Source organism: Pelodiscus sinensis, chromosome 9, assembly GCF_052426305.1.
Source record: "Pelodiscus sinensis isolate ZL-2025 chromosome 9, ASM5242630v1, whole genome shotgun sequence".
Lineage (NCBI taxonomy): Eukaryota > Metazoa > Chordata > Testudines > Trionychidae > Pelodiscus > Pelodiscus sinensis.
The window spans coordinates 21,653,220-21,663,612 of NC_143060.1; the positions used below are offsets into that span (position 1 = coordinate 21,653,220).

Consider the following 10,393-nt stretch of genomic DNA (forward strand, 5'->3'; position numbering starts at 1 on the left):
TGGCAGCCCCGGTAAACCTCGTCCCACGAGGAATAACGGGGCTGCCAACAAAGGGCTTTGATGTTGGCAGGGGAGCGTCCAGACTAGCGCGCTGAGCGGACAAACAGCTGATCAGCTGTTTGTCGGCTCAGCGCGGCAGCCATGTAAATGTAAATGAAGCCGCGATCATTTAAATCGCAGCTTCATTTACCTTTGCCTATGTGTCTAATCTACATGCCTCTGATGATAGAGGCATGTAGTCTAGACACAGCCCACCTGTATAAAAGATACACCTCACAAAATTAGTTCACTTTGATATCCTTTGATGAAAGATAACATATAAATCTTATATTATTTCATGCAAGGAACACTGGACATAGCAAAGCAGAGGGACTGTATTGGCCACCGTAGACCCAAAGATTTTTTATAATTTTTAAAAGAAATGTAATTACATGTAAGACATCAAGAGGATTGCTACCTCAACAAAGAAATAATAGACAGGATACTTTATATTTATACTTTTAGACAGACTTCCACCCAGGGACCTCAATGCAAAGTAAGAATATCAATGAACCAAATCACTATGCTCCTGTGAATTAGGTATGTCTTGATTTGCAGGAGAAGAAACTGAGGTACAAAAAGTTACACAGCTCTGTGCCTTAACCCCTCCCCCCACACACACACCCTAACTTAAAACAGCATTGGCTTCTTAGATGAATATGTAATTGATGCAGAATGGTGGAAGTATGCTTGTGTGCATTGATAATGCTAGGAATTATTAGGAAAGAGATAGAAAATAAGACCCAGAATATCTTACTGCCCCTGTATAAAACTATGGTACGCCCACATCTTGAATACTGTGTACAGATGTGGTCTCCTCACCTCAAAAAAGATATTTTGGCCTTGGAAAGGGTTCAGAAAAGGGCAACTAAAATGATTAGGGGTTTGGAACGGGTCCCATATGAGGAGAGGTTAAAGCGACTGGGACTTTTCAGTTTAGAAAAGAGGAGACGGAGGGGGGATATGATAGAGGTATATAAAATCATGAGTGGTGTGGAGAGGGCCGATAAAGAAAAGTTATTTATTAGTTTCCTAAATAGAAGAACTAGAGGACACCAAATGAAATTAATGGGTAGCAGGTTTAAAACTAATAAAAGAAAGTTCTTCTTCACACAGCGTGTAGTCAACCTGTGGAACTCCTTGTCAGAGAAGGCTGTGAAGGCTAGGACTATAATAGAGTTTAAAGAGAAGCTAGATAATTACATGGAGGTTAGGTCCATAAAAGGCTATTATCCAGGGGATAAAATGGTGTCCTTGGCCTCTGTTTGTCAGAGGCTGGAGAGAGATGGCAGGAGACAAATCGCTTGATCGTTGTCTTCGGTCCACCCTCTCTGATGGCCACTGTCGGCAGACAGGATATTGGGCTAGAAGGACCTTTGGTCTTACCCAGTACGGCCGTTCTTATGGTCTTATGATAAGCAAATAACTCCCACCATTTTATTAAAGCATAAAGATGAATGCCTACATCGATCAAATTAGAAAGAGTAACTGAATAAGGCTAGATGATTAATAACTTTTATATTTCCCCACCAATGCACAAGTGTTCTCTACAAAACATTTTCTTCACATTTTCTCCAATCTAATTTTAAAATGGGGCTTCTACCACTTCCATTGGATGACTGTTATACATATCAACAAGTCTGATGGTCATAAAATTCCTCCTGATATTCAGCCTATATTCTTTCTTTTTAAATGATACCCAATTGAATGATTTTAAACAACTGTTTCCCCTCCTAGCTATTGACATCCAAGGTGGGTGGAAGGCAGAGGGGGTGTACTGAGTGTCATTCAAGTTGAATAGTAACTTATTCTAAAAGCAGTATCATTCAATTCAGTCAGACTACTTTCAGGACAAGGTGCTACTCAACATGAGTGAAGAAGGTATCAGAATCTGACTTGGAGGAAATCATAATAGCTGTGGCTTCCTGCCTCCCCACTCCCCATTGATCTCCCTTTAGTTTGTAGCAGCGAAAAGCTAATTAAGAGTTCTTGTTTGTAGTAAATCATATATCAGCACAAGGAACAGTATAACTCACCTTTCCTATTTTGTATTACATGTGAGGAGTATTTAATCTCAATTTTTACATGAAATTTACAGTTGTCTTTTAGCCTTAATACAACTGCCCAATTTCCACCAAAGCAAGTGAGAAAAGTCATTCCAAACATTGTGCTCTCCTCAGCACACCTACCTGCATGAGCATTCACAGATAACAATCTACTGTATTAAGAAAGCAAGACCCAGCAGAACTTTCTTTAACATGTTACAACTCCAGACAACTCCCTGTTTAACAAGGGTGGGTCACAAACAGCAAGACAACGATTCAGTGAGGAACTGAAAATACCAGTCTCTGAAGCTATGAAGTCAATGTTTAAATTCTAGTCCATATGAAAGAATGGATTTTCTATATGCATTACCCACGAAGATAAAATTCAGTTTTGCATTTTCCAGACTTAAGAGACCTGATACTCAAGGATCTTCACTTTAACTGTTTGTGACAGAACAGTTGTACACTAAGCAGACTGGGAAAAAAAAAGCTTAGAACAAGGTTATGACTAAAACCAAAACTAAATCATGTAAAAGAAAGTGAAATGTTTGTACTGCAGATTTTTAAAATATGGAAAAAGGATGGGACGCAAGATGATGTAAACAGAACTAATTTGCTTTTTGTTCCAAAACAGCCCGGCTGACATCTAAATTGCAGGAACAAAATTCTTGAACAACACATAAGTCTCAGACTAGTATTAACTATCAAAACATCAGGACTGTTCTGACTAGCAAAAGCCCCCTTTCTAAACTGATTATTCCTTCCAGGAGCATGCAGCAAGGTATAGTGCTGTGTCCCAGGGACACAGTATCATCACCTACTAAAGTAATGTTACTGAGCCAATATCAATTACATTAGAACATAATTAGAGCTGACTGTATAATCAATTTTTGATTCAATGGCTGAATTGAAAAATCCAAAAATATGCTTGTAGTTTTTAAACTAAATTGATTTTTTTCTTGCCAAAATTGGAGGCAAAAAGAGGGAGGGGAGTCAATTTAACTTAACATTTAACAAAGAAAAAAAACTGTCAAATTGACTTTTTAAAAAATCCTATATTTTTTATTCACTTGAAACTGCATTTTTTAGCAAATTTACTAACTGCTAAAAACATTCACCCAACCCTAAATGCAATCTATTCAGGGCAGAACCAATCTCTTATTATGTTTACATACAGCATGTAGCACCATGGGGCACTAATATCAATTGGGGTCATTGGACCCTACTTTAATACTACTACAGTAAAACAAATAATTGTTATGTATTACAGTGAAAAGCAATTACTTAGGACTTGATCATTTGTGCATATCATGTAAAATGAGCAGTTGTGCACATATACACTAAAATGTTAGATCATTTTGCGATTTTTAGAAACTCTGGACTTTTCAATAGTAGATCTACGGAGATGCTATTCACATCCAACAATAACAGTCACAGTGTTTTCTTTCCCACTGTGATTGTGGATAAACCTACCATACCTTCTTTAGATGTGGCTAATGAAACCATTCACAGATTACCAATCCCAGAAAGAGGCCAGTCTAACTAAATATTCAATAGGTGCAGGCTGGGGACAGCCTATCCATTTGGAAAAAAAAACAAGATGGAAAAGTCTGCCGATCCACAAAGAAAATTTGATGATTCATGTAACAATTATATTATACTAAATTCAATGTACAACTAATAAATGTGAAAGCAAATGTGAGGTCTCCTATAAACAATGGAGCGAAGAGGCACAGGAATCTGCAGCACTCCCCTCTCCCCAATTCACTATTTGCTCAGTGCTCAGCCACAGTGATGGGAAACAGTAGTTCACAGAGTCAAAATGGGGAGTAGTACCAAATCTGTTCCACAGCCAACACTTCACCAATGTCAAAGGTGAAGCATCTGTACTAGCAGGTTTAACAGGTGAATCCAAATGGTTAAGAGTCAACTTGTCTCTCCCATCTTCAAAACTTTTCCCTGAATTAGAAAGCACAGAGACCTAAATAGCTGTAAGAGCAACAGGCAGGTGCTCTGAACTAAACAGGGTTCAACCATATTCTGGATCTTTTGCACATCCAGAGCAGAGGGGGAAAATCTGCCCGGGCCCATAGAGGAAGGCAGAGGCAGACATAGAAAGGCAGACAATAGCAGTCTATCATCATTGCCTACCTCCACCACCTTCTTGACTTCCTATATTGTTTTTCCACTGTAAATGTTATACCCCAAAGTTTGTAAGTGGGATGTCTAAATTTGCCATTTCATTGCCAGCTGTGCCATCATAAAACAAAACAATTTGTTCATACCTAAGTAAAGAAACTACACTCTTCCCCCACCAAGTAACATATGTTGCTCTTCTGTGAAAATAAATCCTGAAACCCTAATACTTATAACACAATTATTATTGAAAGTCACTGCTGAGATATTTTTAAACTCACTGATAGTCCTAATTAACCCTTGGAAACCAGACACTGAAAAGTGTTTACTTATAAAGCTAACCTTGCCGCCCTCCCCTCAGCTGATTTACACATCCAGTCATACACACACACTGGTTTATAGTAAGGAACAGAGGAACTGCCACATCAGTTGCAGAATTTTCCTATGTACCATTATGATATTCAGGCTCGGACTTGTCTACATGGGGAGTTATTCCAGAATAGTCATTTCTGATAAACTCTACATATGGATGATTTTATTCTAGATCAAGAGTACCCACACATGGACAGTTAATCCACTTTAAAATCTTAAATTATTCTGGATTAATTTTCATGTGTACACAAGTCCTTAGAGAGACTGAGTCTAGTCCATGCAGTATCACTACACTGAGGAAAAAAACTGCCTGAATCCAGCAGTGATAAAACTGGACCAAATCCAGAAAGATGCCAATCAACCTGCGGATTTGGTTTCACTGGCAATTGCAAGTCCTCATCCCAACTCAGGATTTGATTAAAGATTTTGCTCTCACTGAAGTTAAAAATAGTTTTATTATTGACTTCAATTTAAGTAGGTTCAGGCTATTGGTCCTTAATACCCTAAACAAGAGGACTGATAACCCTTGTCATTTTTATCCTTTGTTTTATAAATGAAGATGCTGATTTTATTTCTAAACGGCTCTAATCCTTTTATGAACCATGCTTATTTCTATGCTAGTGAGTCTCACAAATTAATTTAAATTACATAAAATGGATTTTTCATCCATTTTAAATTTGCCAATTTCATGTAGTCTTTGTACTTATAGGATAGAGATGGACAGCTAATTAGCACAAAGATACTGGAATAATTCTTATAGGTTTGCTTCCACCACTAGGCCTAACCAACAGATCAAGAATCAGCAGCTGGGGAGCTTTGCCCTGTAAGCAACTGAACTTCAGTCTTCTGTAAAGCTTATGTTGCTTAATGTCTTCCAATTCCAGTATCTCAAGAATACATAAGCCTTCTGTGGAGCCAAGCACACAAGACCTTCCACAAGTTGCACTCTTAGAGCCAAAGGCACATTGTTATATGTTAAGCTCAGAATTCCTAAGCCTTTGCAGGACCTGGGTCCAAGAATTCATAGCTTTAGTATCCACTGAATAAGTTACTACATAATTACAGATGTGAATTATACATGTTGTTTAAATAAAACAAATAGTTGTAAATGTATGTGTTAAAAGATTAAAACAAAATAAAAGTATGCATGTATCTGAGTCAGTAACATCTCTTAAAAAGAGCTGAAGTTAGACGTTTTGAAAAAGATCTCAAAAATTTAAAAGTGTTTTATTACTAAATACATGTAATTTGATTAGATTTATAATTATGTAGATAAAATTACACTATTTAATTTCTATGGGAAAGCAATTCATTAAATGTATTCTGACACTTTAGCACTTGATTAAAGAGCTCCCAAATTGCTCTAATATATACAATAGGGGGATGAAATAGAGGATTTAGAAGTCATTAACTGCATACTAATCCTTTAATCTCATTTAGTTTGTGTTCGACCAGCACACAATACTGTAACTATACAGTGTGGGTCACTTACTCATGGAGTTTTACTTTAAGATGATCTACAAGTAAGGTAAATACAAACTAAGTAACCTGTTATGATTATACATCATTATACATTAATGATAAAAATACAATAGCTACATGATCTTGATGCAGGTTAAAGAACTCTCACTAAAAAGTCACAAATTTTAGCCTGGCATATAATATTGCAGTTTAATAATGACTAAAACCAACTCATGTATAGAACAAGTTTTGGTGAGGATAAAATGTGGGCATTTTGATTAATAATGTTAGTTAATAACATACCATGTTTCTACTTAGGTGCTCTAATTAGACCCAATCTGCAACTTGTTACCTGAAGACAGACTACTGGACTAGCACAGAGAACCAGTGAAGTCTGTGTCTCCCCACACAGCTGAGAAAAATGAGACACAGCTTTAAGTGATTTGTCCATGGCCATAGAATGAATCAGTGGCAGTGCTAAGAATAGCGCTCAGCTATGTCTGACTACAGTCTCCTGCTTAGATCACTAACATACACTAAAAAGGTATACTGAATAAAAAATAATCAGTACTCACAATAGATGGACAAAGTTACTTATTACAACTATGTTTTTGTTTAATAAGAACTTCAGGGAATTTTTAATAAATCAATGGGGTTTTTAATAAGGCTATGTAACAAATTCAATAATATCAGTCTAAAAGATATGCTGGCTTTAAGAACAAATGTTTTAATCAAATTTGTGGGGAAGTTAAAAAAGCAGAAACTTGCTAACTAAAATGTCTGCTAATTAAGATCTGTCATCAGATTTATACATTCAATACTGCAGCTGAAACACCAGAGACGACTACACATACTCATAGGCAGATGTTTTAATGTTTAATACATTTTCAAAGCAGAATCAAATTCTTTCTTAAAACAAATACACTTCTGACATCACCTAAAAGCTTCTCTGAAAACAGTATAATAGTTGTATCACAAGCTCTCATTAAACTAGTGAAAATATTCTATCCTCAAAAGCAGCAGGGGGGAGGGAAGGGGGATAAATGGTTAATGAGGAGAAGATAAATACTAGCAGAATTTAGCTCCAGATGGAATTTTCAACAAGTTCCTTGCTGCCAGCAGCAGACAGGCCAAACACTAAACATGACAGGGCAACTTAAGTAACTCCTTTCTTTCTTTGTTACCAGATTTCCTATAAACTAGTTTTCCTAATCTGTTGGCCTGGAGAAACATGTAGTAAGTATTCAGTGGTAAAGTGGCAACTATCACCAGAAAATCCATTTTGCTATAGTTTAAAGTCCTGTCATACCTTGGTCCTCGATGGGAACAATTATTTCCTTTTCCTGCCTGTAAAAATATGAAGGACTATTACTGCTAAATGTATCAGACATCACAAAGATGGGGCAGAGTTTGAACAGGGATGATTCAAATCTAAGGAAGGGGCAGCAGCAGGTGGAGACCAGGGTAGGTGTTATTGCCACACTTGCTGGGAAGTTCCAGTAATAGATCACTCCCGATACCCTGCCATCATTTCCAACTCTGGCACTCGCTCCCTCCCCAGGCAGGGCGAGGAATCCAATAACCACTCGCCTTGCGCTAACCACACTGGGGGAGCAGGAGAACTAGGTTATCACCCCTCATTGTCCCACTGCCAGCGACAGCAGAGGGCGGGGGGGGGGGGGGCGTATCAGGTCTCCCGGGATCCTCTCCCCAAAAGCCAGCCGGGTCAGTGGGGAGCGGGGGGGGGTCTCAGGAGTCCCCTCGCCCCCAGTCATGTCACCTCAGCCTCAGAGCCAGCTACGCCCGGGAGGGCCACACCGCGGGGAGCGCAGCGCTGCCCACTTTTCTGCCGCCAGCCTCCGGGCGCCGCTTCTCCCGCCCCGCCGCCAGCGCTGCCCCGCGCCGCCCCCCAAGCTGGGCCGCCGCACTCACCGCAGGGCGCCGCGAGCCGCCGCCCTCTCTGCCCGGGACTCAGCCTCTGTGGGCTACCGGAGCTGGCCGACCTCTCACCCGCTCCTCCTCCCTCTCCCGCTGCTGGCTCCGCCTGGCCCCGGGCGGGGGAAGCGGCGGGGCCCGGAGCTCTCCCGCCCGCCATAGGACCTGGGCTTTGGCGGCGCCCTGCCCACGCTCCTCGCCAAGGCTCTGCCTGCCAGTCCCCTCGGACAGCCCGGGGAGGCGGCGGCTTCAGCGGGTGACACTGCGCTGCTTCTCCCCCCCCCCCCCACCTCCTCACAACGTCATTACCCCGCCGCCCTCACACCGACCCCTCTCACACCTCCCCCCACGGCTTCATTACCCCCCTTCCCGCGTCATACCCTCCCTCACACCGCCCCCCCATCATCATACCCCCCTCACACCTCCCCCCACGGCTTCATTACCCCCCTTCCCGCGTCATACCCTCCCTCACACCGCCCCCCCATCATCATACCCCCCTCACACCTCCCCCCACGGCTTCATTACCCCCCTTCCCGCGTCATACCCTCCCTCACACCGCCCCGCCACAGCGTCCCCCCCCCCCCCCCCACATGAAAGCACCCTCCATAGCGTCACACGCCCCTCACCCTGCCTCCCAGTGTCATTATCTCCCTGCCCTCACACCGTCCCCATGGCGTCATTACTCCCCTCCCCCGATTTATACTCCCCCTCACAATACCCCAGAGCATCACGATGCCCCCATACACACTCTCACACAATCATCCCAGTGCCAAGGGGTCACACTGTCCTCAGCAATACTCTCCAACCAGTCCTCTGCCAGGGCATTCCCCCACTCCCGCAACACGCACTGACTGCCTCAGTGCCAGGGGATCATACCAGCTCACCACCACAAGGCCCTCCCAGTACTCCAATGTCAAAGTGTAACAATGACCTCTCCCTTATAGTGCCCTGGTGTTAGCACATCCCACCCTCCATGCCCTCACACCACTCAAGTGCCAGGGGCATTACTTCTCTATTATGATTACCATTGTTCTGCAATATTGCTCTGTCAAGCATTCACAGAGAGGCTAAGCTTGTAATGGAAGTGCCTGCTATGCCACATCTACTGTTAAATAAAAGCTTGTTTAATCCACCATATGGTTGTCTGCCCTCCTGTAGCACATTGTGGTTAAGTTTACCATGTGAAAGATTTACAACAGAGGACACATAGCAAATTTCATGATCCAGAGAAAATGACATATCTTTTCTCAGACCCCACTCATTAACACAGATTTGGTTTATCAATAAGGCAATGGAGCCTTCTGAACTGGTTTTTGCATCAGACATGGAATTTGTGCTACAACAGAATTTTGATGGCATTTCAGAAACAGTGCAGTATGTCCATGTGGGCAGCCATAAACATGAGATATGTTGTTGAGGACTACAAAATGACAACTTCCCGGAAGTCTTTGTGTCTAGAGCGTGGTAGATAAGAACACTGTGGTTTGGCTTGACCAGATTACACATACCAAATAATAATCATAGCAAGGTGTCACTCTGCCCCCAAGACACACTCATACCACCCCTGTGTCCAGGCATCATTCCTCCGCTGACCACACCTGCACCAAGGAGTTCCACCTCCCCACTACAGTGTCACACTTCCCTAGGATCATGGCATCATACCGCCACTCCTTATAGCATCATACTACCCTTTCCTGGCCCTTGTGCAAGAGCATCACTCCACCCCCCACAACACCCTCATACTGCCCATATCAGGACCTCTTATTGTAACAATCCACACCTTTGCACCACCCCAGTGCTAGGGTCTCACTCCACACACCACCTCACTCTCAAACTACCCAGGTCCAGGGTTCCCTCTGCCCTAAAATGCCTTCACACTTGCCCAGTACCAGAGTGTCATACCTGCCCACCACCATCCCACTGCAGTACACATGCACACACATGCCCTCAGTGCCATCACACCCCAATGTCCCCAACCATCCCCTTCTTACATCATCCTCACCATGTCATCACACTATCTTGGTGCCAGAGAGTCACACACTGTCCCACCACAGTGCCATGCCACCCCTCACTTTCATATAACCCCCACCATGCCCTCACACTGCTTCAGTGCCAAGGCATCACACTATGCCCCAGACACATCATCATTTTAACCCTGTGCAAATCATCACACCTCATCCGCATGCCATGGTGTTACATTGCACCTCAGAGCCAGGGTGTCACACTGCCCCCTACCACAGCCTCACATCACCCCAGTACCACACCATTATAACACTCCAATGCTACAGCATCACACAGCTTTATATCACATGCTGCTCGCATCTTGGAGTCAAACAGTGTGCACCATGCTGTCACATGTTGCTTTCATATCATGTTGCACCACATAGGAATATGCTACTCATGCC

The 10,393-nt window shown here is 42.5% G+C and overlaps 1 protein-coding gene across 16 annotated transcripts in view; it reads right to left on the reverse strand.

Moving 5' to 3' along the window:
- GNG12 (G protein subunit gamma 12) overlaps positions 1-8,262 on the reverse strand; it is a 74,335-nt gene extending 66,073 nt beyond the window's left edge. For 8 of the 16 annotated variants that reach the window (XM_075936211.2, XM_075936206.2, XM_075936200.2 and 5 more), the window contains exons 1-2: positions 7,986-8,262; positions 7,363-7,400 (exon numbers count right to left, since the gene is read on the reverse strand). The gene's annotated coding sequence lies outside the window, so the exon portion shown is untranslated. The remainder of the gene's footprint in view (positions 1-7,362; positions 7,401-7,985) is intronic. The other 8 variants (XM_075936196.2, XM_075936203.2, XM_075936212.2 and 5 more) reach the window with 5 other exon arrangements.
- Positions 8,263-10,393: the final 2,131 nt, after the last annotated feature.